This window comes from Mustela nigripes, chromosome 2 (assembly GCF_022355385.1).
Source record: "Mustela nigripes isolate SB6536 chromosome 2, MUSNIG.SB6536, whole genome shotgun sequence".
In the NCBI taxonomy this organism is placed as follows: domain Eukaryota; kingdom Metazoa; phylum Chordata; class Mammalia; order Carnivora; family Mustelidae; genus Mustela; species Mustela nigripes.
In genome coordinates, this window is record NC_081558.1 from 90,412,359 (window position 1) to 90,434,221 (window position 21,863).

Consider the following 21,863-nt stretch of genomic DNA (forward strand, 5'->3'; position numbering starts at 1 on the left):
CCCAAAGAAAATAGATGAGTGGCCAGCTGAGGTCTGCTGGTTTTCTTTCTTTCTTGTTACAATTAGTTTTCTGCCCCCAGCCAAGAACTAAATCCCTAACGGAACACAGCTGGAGGGCCCCAAAGGTCAGCCATCCAAAGAAGGTACTTCGGAGTGTGAAGGGCCATGCGTTTTCCAGAACCTGGAAGCCGTTTCAGCGATTGGACGGAGGGGAGAGCGGAACGCACGCCCTCCCGCGTTTGCAGCAGACAGCGTGCTGCGCACACTCTGCCTCTTATGCTCCCTGCGCTCCAAGTGCAGCTGCTATAAATCATTAAGTTAATCATCCTTTGGCCTGGAGAGCCGAGGCAGACTGGGGCTTGCGGTTCTCAGCACAGTTTCCTGCTGTTTCTAATGAGGCTTCATAAACAGGTAAGAAAAAGCGCCGTTGGCCCCCTGATTCCGCCAGGGCCTTCCTGAACCCGGGCTTCCTCTCCCAACATCCGGTAAAATTACATCCTGGCAGCGGCTGGCTGGCAGGTGGTGGGGAGGCTGCTGCTCGTGCTGGTGTCAAGGACAGAGCATTTGTTCTGCAGCAGACCGGAGAACGACTTCCAAGGGGCTCTTCCAAAAGCACAGACGCGCTCTATTTCCAGACCAGGTAAAGCCACTGGCCTCCGGCTTCGAGCCTGGAGCACAGGGTAAATACCCAGGGAGATTGCTAGAATGTCCATCTGCTGGTGTTCAGACCAAGAACAGCCCCACCTTCACTGTCCTCTAGAGCACTTTTAGGCACCTCCTGGTGCCCAGGCATTTTGCTGGACTTTGAGGATAGTGGTAAACAGGCGACCCTTTCTGCCCTGGGCGGGGTTACTCTTCCCTTGGGGAGTCTGGGTGGGCACACAAAAGGGAAAACAAGCAAAACAGGCAGAGCAACACCTTACATTTTGTGCGACCCCTTCATAGCATTCAGTTTATTTTCATGGCATGGGAATAGACATCCAGATCTAATTTCTGTGGGTTTTCAAGAATCATCAAGGCACATGCTGGTCTCTGATGATCTTTAAATACCCCACAGATACTCTTTTTTCACCAGATGCATTGAGCTGTGATTGATATTCAGCACTATGCAAATTTAAGGTATATAGCATAATGATTTGCCACAGGCATGTACCCTGTCGGGATTACTACCATCAGTTACCATCCATCATCTCCTTTAGGTACAGAGAAAGAAAAGGAAAAATACATTGGTTCCTTGTGCTGTGAACTCTTGGGGTTTAGGCTCTTAACTTTCCTAAGTACAGGACAGCAGTGCTAGCTGGAGTCAGTCATCACGCCGTAGGTGACATCCCTGGTATTACTTATCTTCCAGCTGGATTTTTGTATCTTTTGACCACCTTCCTCCAATCCACCTCTTCTCTCTTCTGCTAACCATAGATCTAATCTCTATTTCTAGGAGTTTGGTTTTTTTTAAGATTCCACATTTAAGTGAGATCATACATTATTTGTCTTTCTTTGGGTGCCTTATTTCACTTAGCATAATGCCCTCAAGGTCCACCCATGTTGTTGCAAATGACAGCCTTTCCTGCTTTTTATGGCTAAATAATATTCCTCTGGGTGTGTGGGGGGGAGGTGAGAGAGAGAGAGATAACTTCTTTATCCATTCTTCTGTCCAAGGACACTTAGGCTGCTTCCATGTCTTGGCTATTGTAATATCCTTGACTGCTAAGGATATGGGGGTACAGAGATCTCCTTGACATAGTGTTTTCATTTCCTTTGAATACTGTCACAGAAGCGAGATTACTGGATCATATGGTATTTCTATTTTTAAGTTTTTGAAGAAATTCCATACCGTGTTCCACAGTGGCTGTACCAATTTGCACTCCACCAGCCGTGCACAGGGGTTCCCTTTTCTCCACATCCTCGCCAGCATTTGCCTTTTTGATGCTAGCCATTCTAACAGGTGTGAGGTGATGTCTTATTTTGGTTTTGACTTACATTTCGTTAACAATGAATGACATTGAGTATCATTTCATGAACCTGTGTTCTCCACTCATCTGTGTTCTTTGGAAAAATGTCTATCTGAGCCTTTTGGCCATTTTTTAAAATTGTAATTTGGTAATTTGGTTATTATGAGATATTTACACTGTTTCTGAGGTCGAATATATATATATTTTTTTAATTGCAGAAACTAATGCAATTATTTTCAGGGTGCAATTAATGCAATTAATTTCGGGGTGCCTGGGTGGCTCAGTTAGTTAAGAGTCTGACTCTTGATTTCAGCTCAGGTCATGACCTGAGAGTCATGACCCCAAGTCAGGCTCTACACTGGGCATGGAGCCTGCTTAAGATTCTCTTTCTCCCTCTTCCTTTGCCCCTCCCCCTACAAAAGTGTGTGCGCAGGTGTGCTCGCTCGCTCTCTCGCTCTACAAAAAAACATGTTTTAGAGCAACTGGGTGGCTCAGTTGGTTGAGCGACTGCCTTCGGCTCAGGTCATGATCCTGGAGTCCTGGGATCAAGTCCCACATCAGTCTCCCAGCTCCATGGGGAATCTGCTTCTCCCTCTGACCTCCCCTCTCATGCTTTCTCTCACTCTGTCTCTCTCTCAAATAAATAAATAAAATCTTTTTTTTTTAAGTGTGTTTTTTTATTTTAAAGCAGAAATCAACATAGGACTTTGGCTATTAAAAATAAAGAAATCAATGATTTTAATATTTCTAGAAGGGAAACTAACTTTAAGTATTCTATCTGTGCAGAACTATGTGATCCCAATCTGTTAGCATAAGATTCAAGTTTACCAATTACTACAAATGAATTTGCAGGGTCCCTTTGAGTAAACATAATGCCAGTGTAAGGGTGCCAGCAGCGGCCGTAATAGGAGGATTTTCTTATAAAGAGGCAAGACTGGGGTGTCTGGCTGGCTCAGTTGGAAGAGCTTGTGACACTTGAGCTCAGGGTCATGAGCTCAAGTCTCACATTGGGTATAGAGATTACTTAAATAAATAAAACTTAAGAAATAAAAAGGCAAGAGTAAATCAAGCAACAATGGCGATTTGATATTAATCCTCAGGAAAGCAAAGTCACCTGTTTCATATTCTAAGTGATGAAGCGATAACACCTACATATCACCAGCTGCCTCGTAGCCCACAGAGCTGGTAAGAGCATGATGACTGCAGCTGGCCTGTTACCCTTACAGATCTAACGTTTTGTTTGTGATCAAGGACTTTTCACTGAGTAGTTCTCTCTCCGAAGTAAGGCCTTTCCTTAGAGAGAAAGGGTGCTCTGTCCCCAAGAGGACTGAGGGGGTAGTGCCAGGGCTGATACGGTCCCCTGTCAGGACGAGAAGTCTTCAAGAAGATTAGAAAGCAGATATGATTTCTCCTTGGATATGCCCTTGTCTGACCAGTTGACATTTTGACTTTGTTAAACCAAATGCCTGTTCTTCTTGAGACATCTTCGTGAAGTGCTAGCAGAATACGGTGCTAGGTCACTGGAAATGAACCATTGCATGCTATAGGACATGGGCCTGGCACCCCCAAGGCTGTGCCCATGCCAGAGTACAGCACCCCATGTCCTGTCTGTGGTCCTCAGCAGGGTCACAGGGAATTGGGAAGTGATGGCTTTGAAAGACTGGGAGCCCCACTTTTGCCCAAGTTTAGCTGAACTATTTGCTTTTTGCTATTGAGTTGTAGGAGTTCTTCATATAATTTGAATATTAACCTTTTACCAGATATAGGGTTTGTAAATATTTTTTTCCCATTCAGTAAGTTGTCTTTCTTTTTATTGATGATTTCCTTTGCTGTGCAGAAGCTTTTTAGTTTGATGGAGTCCCACTTATTTATTTATTAATTTTTTGCTTATGCTTTAAGTGTCCTATCCAAAAAGTCATTGCCAAGACCCATGTCAAGGAGATTATTTTCCCTATGTTTTCTTCTAGGAGTTTTATAGCTCTCAGTCTTAAATTTAAGTCTTTAATCCATTTCATGTTAATTTTTGTAAGTGGATTTAAGAAACGGGTCTAGTTTCATTCTTTCATGAATATCCAATTTTTCCAGCACCATTTATTGAAGAGATTGTGTCTCCTGCATTGAGTATTCTTGGCTCTCATCAAATATTAATCAATTTGCATGGGTTCACTTCCAGGCTCTAAATTCTGTTCCATTGGTCTACGTGTCTGTTTTATGCCAATACCATCCTGTTTTCATTACTATAGTTTTATAATATAGCCTCAAATTAGGAAGTGTGATGCCTTCTGCTTGTTCTTTCTCAGAATTGGTTTGGCTATGCAGAATCTTTTGTTCCAGGTAAATTTTAGGATTGTTTTTTCTGCTTCTGTAAAAAATATCATTGGAATCATGGTAAGGATTGCACTGAATCTATAGGCTTGTGTAGTATAGACATTTTTACAATATGAATTCTTCCAATCCATGAGCATGGGATACCTTTTGATTTATTTATTTCTTCTTTGATTCTTTGATCAATGTTTTCAGTGTAAAGACCTTTTACTTCCTTGCTTAAATTTTTGTCTAGCTATGTTATTGTTTTGATGCTACTGTACCACAGATATTCTTTCATTAAAAACTTACATCATCTTTTTTGTTTTGATAAAGAACAAGAAAGGATGTTGCCTCTTTGGAGCAATTCTGTCATCTTTTCTAAGGTTGCTGAACATAATAAAACACAGGATGTCCAGGTAAGTTTGAATTTCAGATAAACCGTGAGTAAGTTTTTAGTAGAAATATATGTCCACATATTATATCAGACGTACTTCTACTAAAAAATGATCAAGTGGGGCGCTTGGGTGGCTGAGTCAGTTAAGCGTCTGGCTCTTGATTCAGCTCAGGTCATGATCTCAGTGTCATCGGATCAAGCCCTGCATTGGGCTCAATGCTCAGCTCAGAGTCTGCTTGAGAGATTCTCTCTCTCCCTCTGCCCCTCCCTTCCCACTCATGATCTTTCTCTCTCTCTCTCTCTCTCTCTCTCTCTCTCTCTCAAATAAATAAATAGATAAATAAAATCTTTTTTTAAAATTATCAGACAGCCCTACTCATAATCATTCAGAAACACTCCATACTCACATTCTGCACAGCTTCCTGACCTCAAGTGATTCATGAATATTTGTGTAGCCTTTATAGCTTGAATATCACAAGAAGGGGAAGGGGTGACCCAGGCCATGTTCTTGCCCAGTCTTGATTGAAAACCCAGTCTCCTGACACAAGAGCACACTAGGTCCAATCATGTTGAAGAAATTAATCTGCTAGTTGAGTGAAGAAAGCATACTATTTTCTCAACTGAAGTGACTGGCTTAATTAGATCATATAGACCAGTTATTCTGAACAATAGGTTGAGCACAAACTGGAGTAGATCCCAGCATAGATGTGCTGTCCTGCAGAGTCAACAGAAATCCTGACTTCCCCTGTCAAGCCAAAGAGAAAATAGTCTATTTTCTCCTTCTCCTAGAGTGAAAGACAATTCACACTATAGGGAGTCGAGCTCTCAGTGTAATTTTGGGATTGAACACAAAAGATACATTGCATTTTAGGAGAATCGGCTTTGCAAATTGGATAAATCACAAACTCCTTAATTTCTATGGAAAGCCATAGATACTTGGCTTTTTGATTGTTGTTTCATTTTGTTTCTACAGCTAAAGTTCTTATTGATGACTTACCTTAATAAGGTTCACAATTTTTAATTAAAAAACCTACTTGGAAGGTGTGCCTGCGTGGTGCAGAGTTAAGAGTCTGACTCCTGATTTCAGCTCAGATTGTATTCTCAGAGTCATGAGATTGAGCCCCTCCTTCAGCTCTGTGCTCAGCACTGAGCCCTTTGGGATTCTCTCTCCCTTTCCTTCTGCCACTCCCCGCTGCTCGCTTTCTCTCTCTTTCTCAAATAAATACATAAATCTTTTTTTTTTTTTAATTCTACTTGGCAAACCTGATTAGATAATTAAGACAAGATGTCACCAGTTCCCTTTATGTCAGTATCGCTATGGATACTTTGAGAGGAAAACAAAAAGGCAGGAATAAATAGACGAGTGGTAAGATAAGCACCTCATCATTTAGCTACTAGAGACCAAGAGAAAAGAGGCAAGAGAAACATGCAGAGTAATAACTGTCTGGGGAAGTGAAATTGTGGTTTTATGTATTGTTTGAGGGATTTGGTCTTAGGAGTTCACCTTCGTGCTCAGTAGTGAAAACTCTCTCCTCTCCAAGATTAAATCCACTTCCTCAAAAACACAGTTCTGCAGCCCCTGTTCCACATCAACACTGTGCTAGGTGCCAAGGAAGTGAAGAAGTACGCACTGCAGACCTGCCTTTAAAGAATCTAGATCAGCACTGTCCAATAGAAATAGAATCCAAGCCATGTACATAATTTTAAATTTTCTAAACCTACATTTTTAAAAGTGTCAGAGGGAAACCAATTTTAATAATATATTTTTCTTATTTCAATATATCCCAGATCCATCATTTCAACACATAATTGACATTTTAAAATTATTATTAAGACATCTTAGATCCTTTTTTTGGTACTAGGTCTTCTAATCAGGCTGATAGTTTATCCTTATACTCCATCTCAATTTGGATACTAAATTTTCTTCAGAAGTACTTGATCTATATTTAGATTTTAAAATTTATAGTTGAAAAAGTAGATTTATAAACCCAATTATTCCAAACATATCTAAAATGTTTTCAGTGACCGAATTGAGGACCAAAAAATTATTCACCTTTGATGTTTATATTTTTTCCTTTGATCTATATTAACAAAAATGGTTCATCTTTTTTGGAAGAGTTTATTGGCTTTGAAGCAAAAGCATATTGGTTTCAAAACCACACTGGTCCAAGTTAGGTAAATTCACTAACTTGTATATCCACTCAATGTTGTTAAATGTTATTAGCATCACATTTAAGAAAGTATTTTATATAATTGAAAATCAATTCTAAATTTATAAATATTTTAAAAATCTACTTTTTAAATTTTTCTGTTTTCTAAGACAAATATTTTATACTGCTTATTTTTAATTTTTTAAATAATTAAAATTAAATAACATTTAAAATGTATTACTTCAGTCACACTAGGCGTATTTCAAGAGTTCAATAGCTGCATGTGGCTGGTGGCTACTCTTTGGACAGAGCAGATAAAGGCTGAGTAGAGGTGGGCAGGATGTATAGCTTTTGAAAACTATTAAGGTTTTTACAAGCTTATTTGTGAGAAGCCCTGCTTCCACCTCCTCAGATATATGCGAACTGCTTGGCTGCTGTATCCCAGAGTATCCTAGGCAGGTATAATTAGAATGGCCGCCATTCCAACAGTTTCACAGACATCCCCCATGGCTCAAGTAATCCTTCCTCTCCACAGAACTGCTTCTCACAACCAGCTCTTTTGGAAGGAGTTCCTCTGGCAGTGCTCTCAAGACTTCTGTGACTAAATCTTTTGTTTCATGCCACACCTCTCTCCTTTCCTTGACCCACTACCACACGAGCCCTGGAAGGGGTGAGATGAGTTAAAATTGGCCACCAAGATCTCACCTCTAGCCCCCTCTTGCTCAGCTGAATCATTCTGCCAGTCTCTTGTCTCCCTTGTAGTGATTTCCTCTCCAAGGTTCCATAGACTTTCCCTCAATCCAGCTTCATCAGGACTCACCCCAAACCATTTCAGTTCCTGAGACATATAAACCCCATATTTGGACTGAGTTCATGTCCTGTCCTCAGCCCCATGCCAGCTGCATGTGTGACCAGGCATCTGTTTCAAAGTTCCTAAATATCTCCTAAGTTGTAAGAAACTCCTGAATAATCAGTAGTAACTGTGGGGGTAGTGTGGTCCAACTCCATGGGCTAGCCTACTGGTTTCAGCTGGTCCCAGTTCGAGGGTCCCATTATATACCACATTCATGAAACTTAAGGCATCACTGATTATAAGATGTACCGTCACTGGATGTAACACTAAGAAGTAAAACCACTGCCTATGGAAATCTACTAGGAGACCCATGATTCAGCTGAGACACTAAAGGCCTTAGTCAAGGAGTAAATGAGAAATTTACAGAAAAGAGATAGCAGGAAGGGAACATATAGAATGGGGTAGCAAGGGAGGTTGCATGTTTCAATTTTGCCACAGGTGCCACGGTGGAAGGAAGGAAAATTCTTCCCTAACCGTTTGAACCCCAAGCTGGTTCTCATACTTGGGACTGTGGGACTACTTGTGCAGTTCAAAAACCTCAGAGAATTTCACCTAAAGTGGTCTCATTATTGAGTTCCCCGGCAGGAGCAGAGCCCAAAGCTTATATAATTTGGGGTTATCTTTAAGAAAATGAATATAAAATATCTTATTCTTTCAAATTTTACATAAACATATGATCATATGGGGCACCTAGGTGGCCCAGTCATTAAGTGTCTGCCTTCAGCTCAGGTCCTAATCCCAGAGGATCAAGCCCCACGTTGGGCTCCTGGCTCAGCAGGCAGCCTGCTTCTTCCTCTGCCCCTCTCCCTGCTTGTGTTCCCTCTCTCGCTGTCTCTCTGTCAAATAAATAAATAAAATCTTTAAAAAAAAAAAAAAAAGGCAAAACCATATGATCACATGAAGCTGTGACCGTGGCTCACCTGGTCATCTAGAACCGAGCCGATCCATTTCATATTTTCATCAGCTAATTGGACCTGGTGGGCCTGAGGAGCTAGCTAGCAAGTAGGCACCTGCATGCCAGAGGATGGGAAATAAGCCCTGGCAACATTCAGAAGACCGCCATACAGGTAAAGCCTCTAGGGGTCCAGTGATCCGGGGTATGTAGGACTAGACCTTCTAAAATGAGTAGTGTATGTTGTAATTTACACCAGCCACCATGAGGAGAGAGGCACAAAGCTTGATTTTCAGAAGGAACACAAATCAGTTTGGGCTATGAACCACTCAGTAATTCAAAAATCTACAAGGTTTGGCGTTTGGGATTTTTCTTTTTCTTCCTTTTTTGTATTCTTTTTATTTTGACATAAAGCTTATATTTTACCTAAGTTAAGATGGAGGAGCAGTAGGGGGACCTTAGGCTTGCCTCATCCCCCAAACACAGCTAGATAAATATCAAATCATTCCAAACACTCAAGAAATTGATCTGAATGCCGAGAGAACAGCCTGCAGAACTAGAGAGAAAAAAGAAGCCACATCATGGAAGGTAGAAGGTGCAGAAATGTGATTCCAGGGAGAAAAGAATCACAGGTACCGTGGAAGGGAGGAAGCCTTGATCTCAGAGAGAGGAGAGAGAGAGAGAAACAGAGAGAAAGTGGTGCACAGGGGATTATACAAGAGAAACACTTCCCCAAAACCATTGACTGGGAAAACTAGAGGGGCTGTTGCAAGTGTTTTACAAACAGCAGATCTAAAAGTCTGAAGTTTTAGAAGTCCACACCGTCTCTGGGGTCGTGCCTGGTGGGCATTACGGTGCTTCTATGGGGAAGGAGGGTGGAGACCCAGGAGCAGACAGCATGCTCTGAGGACACTCTGGGTTATAAGAGAAGAGACAGTTCCCCTTCTGGAGTGGCATGGCCTCTCAGGGGACAAAAGAACTGGTGTCACCAACATGCTGTCCTATTCCCAAGCATAGGAACAGAGACGCCAGCTAAGGGTAGCAAACCTTAGTGGCGGCTTTATGCTGTGACTGCTTTACTGGGACACAGTGGCAAACGGCAAGAGTCAGGCGAGACCCTCCCCTAGAGGATCAGAATGGGTCCTCACCAGGCCAGGTTCCTAAAATTTGGAGTTTTGAAAGCCAGCTGTGTGCGTGAGATAAAACACAGGAGTCCAGTGCAGCTTGGGAAACAAGTGGCTCACACAGACAGGACAAAAGCAGGTATCAAGCAGAAGCTGGGGACACAAGAGGGGTCATTGTTTACTCTTCTGTGAAGGCTTCCTGAAGAATGGCAGCAAAAACTTGGTGCTGGGGGGGGGGGGGCAGAGCAAAGCGAAGCAAGGCCCTTCCTCCCTTAACACTGACAGACTTCAGTGAGCCACATAGCACCCTCCTGTGGAGACCAGAGCTCCTTACTACTGAGCCCCACCCCTCAGCACCCTGCAGGCACATTTCCACTGGGGCAAATCCCCCTGAGAATCAGCGCAGCAGGCCTCTCCCCCAGAAATCCAGCACAAACCCCTTGCTCACACCGAGTCTACTGATCATAGAATGCTGCAAACCTTCAGCTCTGGGGAAATACTTTCAGGAGCAAGAATACAACAGGCTTTCCAACAACCACACACAAAAAAACAGTGACCTAGACAAAATGACAAGATAGAGGAATTCGACCCAAAAGAAAGAACAGGAAGGAGTAACAGTCAGGGATTTAATCAATACAGATGTAAGTAAGATGTCTGAACCAGAATTTAAAACAACTATTAGGATGTTAGCTGGGCTTGGAAAAAAGCATAGAGGGCCCTAGAGAATCCCTTACTGCAGAAATAAAAGAACTAAAAGCTAGCCAGGCCGAAATTAAAAATGCTATAACTGAGATGCAAACCCAAATGGATGCCATGAAAAAGAGGATGGATGAAACAGAGGAACAAATCAGTAATATAGGCGGTCAAATTATCAAAAATAATGAAGCTGAAAAGAAGAGGGAAAGAAAGGTATTGGGTCACAAATGTAGTCTTGGCGAACTCAGAAGACCACATAAAGTATAAAAACATTCATATCATAGGCGTCCCAGAATAGGAGACAGAAAAAGTGACAGAAGATTTATTTGAGCAAATTACAGCTAAAAACTTCCCTGACCTGGGGAAGAAAACAGACATCAAAATCCAAGAGGCACAGAGAACTCCCATTAAATTCAACAAAAGGTCACCACTACCAAGACATATCATAGTCAAATTCACAAAATATGTGGACAAGGAAGGAATCCTGAACACAGCAAGGGAAAAAATGTCCTTAAGCTACATGTCCTTAAGCTACAAGTGAAGACAGACCAGAATCATAGCAGATCTGTCCACAGAAACTTGACAGGCTGGAAGAGAGCAACAGGGTGTATTTAACACGCTGAATGGGAAGAACATGCAGCCAAGAATACTCCATCCAGCAAGACTGTCATTCAGAATAGAAGGAGAAATAAAGAGTTTCCCAGACAAACAAAAACTAATGGAGTTCATGACCATTAAACCAGCCCCACAAGAAATATTAAAGGGGACACTTGAAGTGGGGAAAGAAAGACCAAAAGCAGAAAAGACTGGAAAAGAACAGAGAGCATCACCAGAAAAAAACAACTTTACAGGTAACAAAACCATAGAACTAAATTCATATCTATTAATAATCACTCTGAATGTAAATGGACTAAATGCTCCAATCAAAAGACAGGATATCAAAATGGATAAGAAAATCAAACAAGACCTATCTATATGCTGCTTACAAGACTCATTTTAGATGTAAAGACACCTGAAGATTGAAAGTGAGGGGTTGTTTGCTTCTGTATCATTTATTTCTGCCCTTTATTCTTTATTATTTCCCCTCTTCTGCTGGCTTTAGGCTTTATTTGCTGTTCCTTTTCTAGTTCCTTTACATGTAAAGGAAGGTCATGTACTTGAGACTTTCCTTGCTCCTTGAGGTAGGCCTGTATTGCAATATACTTTCTTCTCAAACTGTTCCAAAAGGAAGGAAAACTTACAAATTCATTCTATGAGGTCAGCATTATCTTTATTTCAAAACCAGACAAAGATCCTACTAAAAAGGAGAATTGCAGGCCAATACCTATCAAAAAGACCATCTATGAAAGACCCACGGCTAATTTCATCCTCAATGGGGAAAGGCTGAGAGGTTCTCTTCTATAGAGAGTAAGAAGACAGGAATATCTACTCTCACCATTACTGTTTTAACATACTGGAAGTGTTAGCCTCAGCAATTAGACAACACAAAGAAATAAAAATAAAAATCAGCAAGGAAGAAGTCAAACTTTCACTATTCACAGATGACATGATCCCCTATGTGGAAAATGCAGAAGACTCCATCAAATAATTGCTAGAATTGATACACAAATTCAACAAAGTTGCAAGATATAATATCAATGTATAGAAATCTGTTGCATTTCTATACACCAATAATGAAGCAGCAGAAAAAGAAATCAAGGAATCGATCCCATTTACAATTGCACCAAAAACCATAAGATACCTAGAAATAAACCTAATCAATGATCTAAAAGATCTGTACTCTGAAAACTATAGGACACTTATGAAAGAAATTGAGGAAGACATAAAGAAATGGAAAAACATTCCATGCTCGTGGACTGGAAGAACAAACATTGTTAAAATAGTTGGGGCGCCTGGGTGGCTCAGTGAGTTAAAGCCTCTGCCTTCAGCTCAGGTCATGATCCCAGGGTCCTGGGATCAAGCCCTACATTGGGCTCTCTGCTTGGTGAGGAGCCTGCTTCCTCCTCTCTCTCTGCCTGCCTCTCTGCCTACTTGTCATCTGTCTGTCAAATGAATAAATAAAATCTTTTAAAAAAATGACCATACTACCTGAAGCAATCTATGCATTTAATGCAATCCCTATCGAAATACCACCAGCAGTTTTCACAAACCTAGAACAAACAATCCTAAAATTTGCATGGAACCACAGAAGACACTAAATAGCCAAAGCAACCTTGAGAAAGGGGGGGGGGGGGGGGGGGGGGGGGGGGAAGGCTGGAGGCATCACAATTCCAGATTTTAAACTATATTACAAAGCTGTAATCACCAAGACAGTATGGTGCTGGCACAAAAACAGACACATAGATCAATGGAACAGAATAGAGAGCCCAGAAATGGACCCTCAACTCTGTGGTCAACTAATCTTTGACAAAGCAGGAAAGAATGTCCAATGGAAAAAAGTCTCTTTAACAAATGGTGTTGGGACAGCCACATGCAGAAGAATGAAACTGGACCATTTCCTTACACCACACAGAAAAATATATTCAAAACGGATGAAAGATCTAAATGTGAGACAAGAAACCATCAGAATACTAGAAGAGAACACAAGCAGCAGCCTCTTTGACCTTGCCCAAAGTAAGTTCTTATGAGACACGTTGCTGGAGGCAAGGGAAAAAACAGCAATGAACTATTGGGGTTTCATTAAGATAAAAATCTTCTGCACAGCGAAGGAAACAATCAACAAAGCTAAAAGACAACCTATGGAATGGGAGAAGATATTTGCAAATAACATAAAATGTTATATATTTTATAACATAAAATATATAAATAAAGGGTTAGTATCCAAAATCAATAAAGAACTTGTCAAATCAACACCCAAAAAATAAATAATCCAGTTAAGAAATGGGTAGAAGACATGAACATTTTTCCAAAGAAGACATACAGATGACTAACAGCACATGAAAAGATGCTCAACATCACTCGCCATCAGACAAACACAAATCAAAACCACAATGAGATACCACCTTACACCAGTCAAAATGGCTAAAAGTAACAGCACAGGAAACAACAGGTGTTGGTGGGGATGTGGAAAAAGGGGAATCCTCCTACACTGTTGGTGGGAGTGCAAACTAGTGCAGCCACTCTGGAAAACAGTACGGAGGTTCCTCAAAAAGCTAAAAATAGAACTACTCCATGACCCAGCAATTGCATTACTAGGCATTTACCCAAAGGATACAAAAATACAGATTCGAAGGGGTACATGCACACTGACGTTAATAGAAACATTATCAACAATAGTCAAACTATGGAAAGAATACAAATATATATCTACTAATGAATGGATAAAGAAAATGGGGGAAGGGGAGTGTATAATAGAATATTACTCAGCGATCAAAAAGAATGAAATCTTACCATTTACAATGACATGGTTGGAGCTAGAGTATATTATGCTAAGAGAAATAAGTCAGTCAGAGAAAGACAAATACCATATGATTTCACTCATATGTAGAGTTTAAGAAACAAAACAGATGAACATGAAGGAGGAAAAGAGAGAGGGAAGCAAACCATAAGAGACTCTTAACTATAGAGAACAAATTGAGGGTTGATGGACAGAGGGAGGTAGGGAATAAGCAAACTGGGTGATAGGTATTAAGGAGGGCACTTGTGTTGAGCATTGGGTGTTACATGTAAGTGATGATGACTCATGAAATTCTACACCTGAAACCAATTTTACCATATATGTTAATTAGAATTTAAATAAAATTTTGAAATAAAAAAATTATTTACTTTTATAAATAAAAAATAAAATGTCTTATATACTTAGCTTTAGAAATTTTGATTAGCAAACATTAAGATAAAAACTTAAAATTAAAAATTTACTCTTTAAAATTCATTAAATTGTATAATAATTTCTAATTGATAGATTTTATTTATTTTTTCATTAGAGAGCAAGAGCACACAAGCAGGGGAGAGGGAGAAGCTAAGCAGAAGCCCAATGTGGGACTTGATCCCAGGACCCTGAGATCATGACCTGAGCCGAAGGCAGATGCTTAACTGGCTGAGCCACCCAGGTGCCATGTAGACTTTATTTTTTTATATGGTTTTACGTACATAGAAAAAATTGAGCATATTGTACAAAGAGTTCCATATACTCTCTCTCCCACATTTTTCCCTATTATTATCTTCTTACATAGGATCAGTACATTTGTTACAATTAAAGAACCAATATTGACACATCATTAACTAAAGTCCATAACTCACATTAGGGTTCATTCTTTGTGTTGTACGGTCTGTAGGTCTTGAGAAATGTACAAGGACATATACCCACAATAGAGTGTCACTGGAATAGTTCCACTGCCCTAAAACTTCTCTATTCATCTTTATTTGAGCCCCTGGCAACCACTGATCTTTTTACTGTCTTTACAGTTTTGCTTTTTCCAGATGCCCCATAATAGGAAACATGCAGTACGCAGCCTTCTCAGATTGCCTTCTTTCACTTAGCGATATGAACTTAAAGTTCCTGTATGTCTTGATAGCTCAACACCCCATTGTACGAATGAAATAGGATACACCAATTTGTTTGTTTATTCACCTGTTGAAGAGGATGTTGGGTTGCTTTCCATTTGGGGCAATGATGAATAAAGCTGCTATAGACATCTGTGTGCAGGTTTTGTGTGGACATAAGTTTCTGACTCATTTAAGGAAATGCCTACACGTGTGGTTGCTGGATCATACGGTAACACTGTGTTTAGCTTTGTAGGAGATTGCCAAACTGTCTTCTGAGGTGGAAGTAGCAATCCAAAGTGCCATTTGCATTCCCAACCACCAATGAATGAGAGTTCCTACTACTCCACATCCTTGTCAGTGTTTGGTATTTTCAGTTTGGGGGATTTTAGCCATTCTAATTTTTTTTTTTTTATTGTGTTATGTTAGTCACCATACATCATTAGTTTTTGATGTAGTGTTCCAAGATTCATTGTTTATGTACAATACCCAGCGCTCCAAGCAATCTGTGCCCTCCTTAATACCCACCACCAGGCTCATCCATCCCCCCTCCCCCTCTCCTCTAAAACCCTCAGTGTGTTTCTCAGAGTCCACAGTCTCTCATGGTTCATCTCCCCCTCCAATTTACCCCCTTCACTTTTCCTTTCTTTCTCCTAATGTCCTCCATGCTATACTTTATGCTCTACAAGTAAGTGAAACCATATGATAATTGATATATCTCTGCTTGACTTATTTCGCATCGCATAATCCCCTCCAGTTCCATCCATGCTGATGGAAAAGTTGAGTATTCATCCTTTCTGGTGGCTGAGTAATATTCCATTGTGTATATGGACCACATCTTTATCCATTCGTCTGTTGAAGGGAATCTTGGCTCCTTCCACAGTTTTCAGCCCTTCTAATGTAGCAGTACCTCACTGTTGCTTGAATTTGTGATGCCCTAATAACAGAGGAGTTGAACACATTTCTATGTACTTATTTGCCACCTACACATCTTCATCAGTGAGGTGTCTGCCCAGATCCTTTGCCCCTTTTTTAATTGGGTGGTTTTCTTATTGATGAGTTTTAAGAGTTCTTTCTAGGGGCACCTAGTGGCTCAGTCAGTTAAGTGTCTGCTTTCAGCTCAGATCATGATCCCCGGGGGTCCTGGGATCGAGCCCTGCATTGGGCTCCCTGCTCAGCTAGGAGTCTGCTTCTCCCTCTGCCTCTGCCTGTTGTTCTCCTGACTTGTGCCCTCTCTCTGGCAAATAAATAAATATTTTATTAAAAACACACAAAAAAACGAAGTGTTAATCAAAAGACCAAAAAAACTGGGGGAGGGTCCCTGGGTGGCTCAGTTGGCTAAGGGACAATGTCTCCATCTCAGGGTCATGAGTTCAAGTCCCCAAGGCCTACTTTAATTTAAAAAACAAAAACAGGGGCGCCTGGGTGGCTCAGTGGGTTAAAGCCTCTGCCTTCAGCTCAGGTCATGATCCCAGGGTCCTAGGATTGAGCTCTACATCAGGCTCTCTGCTCAGCAGGGAGCCTGCTTCCTCCTCTCTCTCTGCCTGCCTCTCTGCCTCCTTGTGATCTCTGTCTGTCAAATAAATAAATAAAATCTTTAAAAAAAAATAAAATAAACATAAAAAAATAAAAAACAAAACAAAACAAAAAAAGATGTACTCAAGACTAGCTAGCACCCAGAACAAATTTTATGTGATTAGGCTGAAGCTACACAAACTGCTTTTTGAAAAGGAAAAACAAAGCAACAAAACAAACAAACAAACAAAAACCACACACACACACACACACAAGAAAAACCTAGAGTTTTAGTTTAATTCCACGTGAATTTAACATAAGAAAAAAATGATGTTGAAAGAAATAGTGAATTTTTGATAAATACTTTTTCGCCTTAAGAAATATTAGTTGTGGGATGCCTGGGTGGCTCAGTCAGTTAAGCATCTGCCTTCAATTCAGGTCATGATCCTGGGGTCCTGGGATCCCTGCTCAGTAGGAAGCCTCTTCTCCCCCTGCCTCCCTGCTCTCTCTGTCTCTATCTCTCTGACGAAGAAATAAAATCTTAAAAAAAAAAAAAAAAAAGAGAGAGAGAGAGAAAAGAAATTATTTGCTATAGGACTCTTTCGGGCCCAGCGTTAAAAAAATAAATAAATGAAGATAGTGAAAACTGTTAAGAGGTTAGAATATTATGCATTACTTTTTTTTTTAAGATTTTATTTATTTATTTGAGAGAGAGACAGTGAGAGAGAGCATGAGCGAGAAGGTCAGAGAGCAAAGCAGACTCCCCATGGAGCTGGGAGCCCGATGTGGGACTCGATCCCAGGACTCCGGGATCATGACCTGAGCAGAAGGCAGCCGTCCAACCAACTGAGCCACCCAGGCATCCCTTATGCATTACTTTTAAATGCATGTTTATTTTATATAGTATCCATTGACCCTGTACTAGAACACAGGTAATTATTCACACAGCTACACTTTTCTCTTTTTTCCCCTCTTAATAGTTTTTTTTTGCTCACATCATTTTCACTTTATCCAGGTTTCTAGTATTCCCCCTCCTGTGTGCAACCATTTACTCTCTTACTCTTCCTTTTACTCTTTAATTCCTTTTACTCTCCCGCCTTATCCTCCCCATACTATAATGAACTGTGAGCACTCGTACCACAGCATTGTTGTTCCTGAGTTCTGTGTTTTGTTTCATCTCTTCTTTAAATGGATTTACCTCTGAGGAGTTTTCCAAGAAGGGCGGATGGCTCCTGCGTGCTTTCCTTCCTGACTTTTCTCATGTTGAAACATGTCTGACGACCTCTGCTATAGCTTACTAAGAACTTCACTAAGGATAATATTCATGAGTCGCACTTGGTTTCCCTCAGCTCTTGACAGACATGGCTTCACGGTTTCTTGGCTTTGACTGTCTCTGAGAACAAGTCAGAGGCCGGTCTAACTCTTCACCCCTCCCGCTTTTTCCTGGACAACTGAATAGTCTCTCTTCATTTTTCAAGTTGTTAAATAAATCAGAATGTAGATAGCTTTGACTGCCATCATGTTTAATTAGTTGTTCCAACCATTTTTTGCCTCAACACTCTATTCTTTCATCTCCAGGCAATGTTTTGGATTCTGTCTCCGAGTGTTCTTTCTGTTCCTATGTTGGCGTCTCTGCTCCAAAACCATCAAGGGATTGTCTTTGCTCTCCTGTATGTCTGTCATTGCCTCTAGTTTGAAAGTGTTTTTGTCTCTTTCTCTGCATTAGGAGAGTCTAGCCTGAGGGATGCCTGGGTGGCTCAGTTGGTTGAGCGGCTGCCTTCGGGCTGCCTTCGGCTCGGGTCGTGATCCCAGAGTCCTGGGACGAGTCCCACATCGGGCTCCTTGCTCCGCAGGGAGCCTGCTTCTCCCTCTGCCTCTAGCCTGCCACTCTGTCTGCCCATGCTTGTGCTCTGTCTCTCTCTCTCTCTCTAACAAATAAATAAAATCTTTTTTTTTTTTAAGATTTTATTTATTTATTTGACAGAGAGAAATCATAAGTAGAGGCAGGCAGAGAGAGAGACTCAATCCCAGGACCCTGAGAGCATGACCTGAAGGCAGCGGCTTAACCCACTGAGCCACCCAGGTGCCCTAAATAAAATCTTAAAAAAAAAAAAAAAACAAAAAAAAAACAGGAGAGTCTAGCCTCTCCACCATAGTTTAGCCACCGGTCATGTCTATTCATAACCATATGGAGTTTATTTATTACATATCTAATAGCATTAACTCTTCTTTAGTTCTGTAGTCTTCTCTTCAACCCATTTTGCTGTCCTGGCTTATCATCTCATAGGTCTTATTATGTTTAATTAATATTCCATATGTTATTAGAGCGTAAATAGGCCCCTGTTTGCAAGTGGTATTTTCTCCTCTACTGGTATCTTTCTATATCATTTATTTTGATACTTATTTGACATTTTTTGAGTACCTGCCACTGCAAGATGGTGTTCTTTGGCGATACCACGAAACAGGAGAACTTGCTCTCACGGTGGTGTTTACGAAACAGGAGAACTTGCTCAGGAGAACTTGCTCTCATGGTGGTGTTTACGTTGTGCGTGCACTGAGCTTCTGCACACTCGCGGTATGCGGCTCTGTGTTCGGGCTTGCAAAGATGTGTTTACACTACATCTCCTCATTTCCCTGATGGTGAGCCTGAACTGTGCTGCCCACGTCCTTCATCTGTCTAGTAAAGTGAGATTGAATTTTCCTTGACATTTATTATTTTCCCATTATCTGGAACCAGTTTGAATTCCCTTCAGAGTTTTAGATTAAATTACCCGTGTTGATTTTAATCCACTTTTCTGTAACCTGGAGATAGAATTGTGTGGTTAAAGATATGGACTTCAACCTTACAATTGGGAATTCAGTTTGTTGTCATAACAAACTTTTCTTTACAAAGGCAAGTGAAACAAAAGCAAAAATGAACTTTTGGGACTTCATCAAGATAAAAAGCTCCTGCACAGCAAAGGAAACAGTCAACAAAAACTAAGAGGGAGCCCCTGGAATGGGAGAATGTATTTGCAAATAACACTGCAGATAAAGATCTATAAAGAATGTCTCAAACTCAACACTCAAAGAATAAATAACCCAGTCAAAAAATGGGCAGAAGACATACTCTGTTTGACTTACTTCGCTTAACATAATCCCTTGCAGGTCCATCATGACCTGCGCCAAAGGCAGATGCTTTAATGACTGAGCCACCCAGGCACCCCTATAAAGGTAATTTTTAATTACAAATTATATAACTACATTTTCAAAAAGTTAGAAATGGATATGATCACCTATATATGATTCTATTGGAATCATTATTGTGTGTGTGTTTGTTTTTTGAGTAACTGGACCATTACCTAAAAATGAAAAACCTGAGGAACCAATAGAACAACGATAGTCTCTATAGTAACCTACAAAAACATCCATCATGTGACTCTGGAAACTTCTTAACTGACTCTTTAAAAGAAACCCACTAAGGTTTTCCTGATAGATCCACACAAATGAGCAATCCTAAAGGTGTTCCATGTCATAGTTGTATTTCAGGATAAAAATAACCATATGCATGGTTATAATCCATGCACAAGGATAATTTCATTTATGTCCAAACTGAAAAGATGGCCTCCATCTCTCCCTCATCTTCTTCTCAGTCAAGAATCATTAGTTTCTTGGGTGGAATGTAAAGGAATGATGTATGTCAAGTATCAGAACTAAAGTGTTTCCTCTCTAGGTTGTCTCCCAAATGCCAGAAGAAGGCCAGAGGGAGGACCTTTACCAAATTCAATAAAGACAAAATTGTCTCACGTATCCACAAAGAACCTTTTCAAAGCGTATTGCAGATTCTCAAGGAACCAAGTACAGAATGATAGCACCAACTTCGATTAAAGAACACTTCTACATTCAAGCAGAATACATATATTTGAGTTTCCTGGTAGCCAGGAAAAAAAAGAAAAGAAAATAGGTATCATATTTTCCTTGCCTTATAAGTGTTTTCCAGACTATTGAAAGACTCAAAATTTCATTTTTGAACCCTGAAATTGTCCGGAAAGGACAATTCTTACATGGATCTCTATGTATAGGACCACGAACAATGTAATAGACAATATTCTCAGTAATAGTTTTAATGAAAAAGCAAGGACAAATCTACTTATAACTGTTTCTTCTGTGATCCTAGATATGAAGACAACAAAGCAAGATGTTTTATGAAGTCAGTGCCACAAAAGGAGCTCCCAAAATCTCCGTCTAGATTCGTGAATCCATTGTGTGACTTTCCTCTCCGTGTTCTATTTTCCACTGCTCCTGCCTTTGTCCTTTTTCTCTGATTCTGTTTCTCTCTCAGGAATGAAAGCATCATCTGTTATGAGCCCTTGTTCAACAAGCCATGTTGACAGCCAGAACAGATTGAGGAAGCGGTCCTCAGAGGCAGGTGCCGGTGAAAGCAGGAAGCGGAAACCATTTCTCCTTTGACACACACTCCTCTCTGTGGCCTTTAGATCCCCGACCTGAATTGGGTCCTCACAGCCCTAGCGGCTTACTGCCTACTATGTCCCATGCAGGTTCACCGCTTCAAATAGTGCCACAGCCTTAAGATTACTTCCTCGTTTTATTTCCTATCGAAACCTCCCTTTCCTCAGGGCTGAGGGCAGCATCAAAAGGAGAAGGGAGTTGGGGGAAATTGGAAGGGGAGGTGAAACATGAGAGACTAGGGACTCTGAAAAACAATCTGAGGGGTTTGAAAGGGCGGGGGGGTGGGAGTTTGGGGGAACCAGGTGGTGGGTAATAGAAAGGGCACCGATTGCATGCAGCACTGGGTGTGGTGCAAAAACAATGAATACTGTTAGGCTGTATTAATTAATTAATTAATTAATTAGTTAATTTTTAAAAAGGAAATGACATATATCAATCCAGGTTCAGTCGGAGAAGCAGAACCACAATGAGCTGGGCATAAGGGAGTTGGAATTAGACCTTTCACGGTGATGGGAGGAGCTGAGAAGCACAGATTGGAAAGGAAGAGAGATCAGTCATCTGAGAAGTAGGTCTGTTACCACAGTGGGATGCAAAGGGGAAGATGGTAGAGAAATCTACAAGGAGCCGTTGCCTGCTGTATAGGCTGTGGGCTGCTGGGCGTGGGGTGGGGGGGGTGCTGTTAGTCCTCAAGGTCAGAGCTTAGACAGATGAGCTGGTCTAGGGTAGGGAAGGGCTAGGACAGGCTGGAACCCGCTGTCACTGCATTTAACCATGATGACAGTATAAAAGTAATGGCTGGGCTTCTCTTCCAGCTCCCAAATTTTATGCTGGTTTTGCCTTTTGGCTAACTCTAACCTAAACCATACAGAAAAAAAGATTTGGAAACACTGTTCCCATTTAAGTCGCTTGGTGGATACATTTCCTAAGTTCCTCTCCCTTAACCATTCAGTTGCATAAAGAAATATGCATCCATTTACCCTGTGGCCTCAAAAACCCCAAACTTGGTGCACCTGGGTGTCTCAGTTATTAAGCATCTGCCTTTGGCTCAGGTC

The 21,863-nt window shown here is 40.9% G+C and overlaps 1 long non-coding RNA gene across 1 annotated transcript; it reads left to right on the forward strand.

Moving 5' to 3' along the window:
- Positions 1–518: 518 nt before the first annotated feature.
- On the forward strand, positions 519–21,068 carry LOC132009981 (uncharacterized). Its single transcript, XR_009402114.1, has 4 exons — positions 519–640; positions 4,590–4,672; positions 19,510–19,575; positions 20,519–21,068. It is a non-coding gene; the product is annotated as an uncharacterized LOC132009981 (long non-coding RNA).
- Positions 21,069–21,863: the final 795 nt, after the last annotated feature.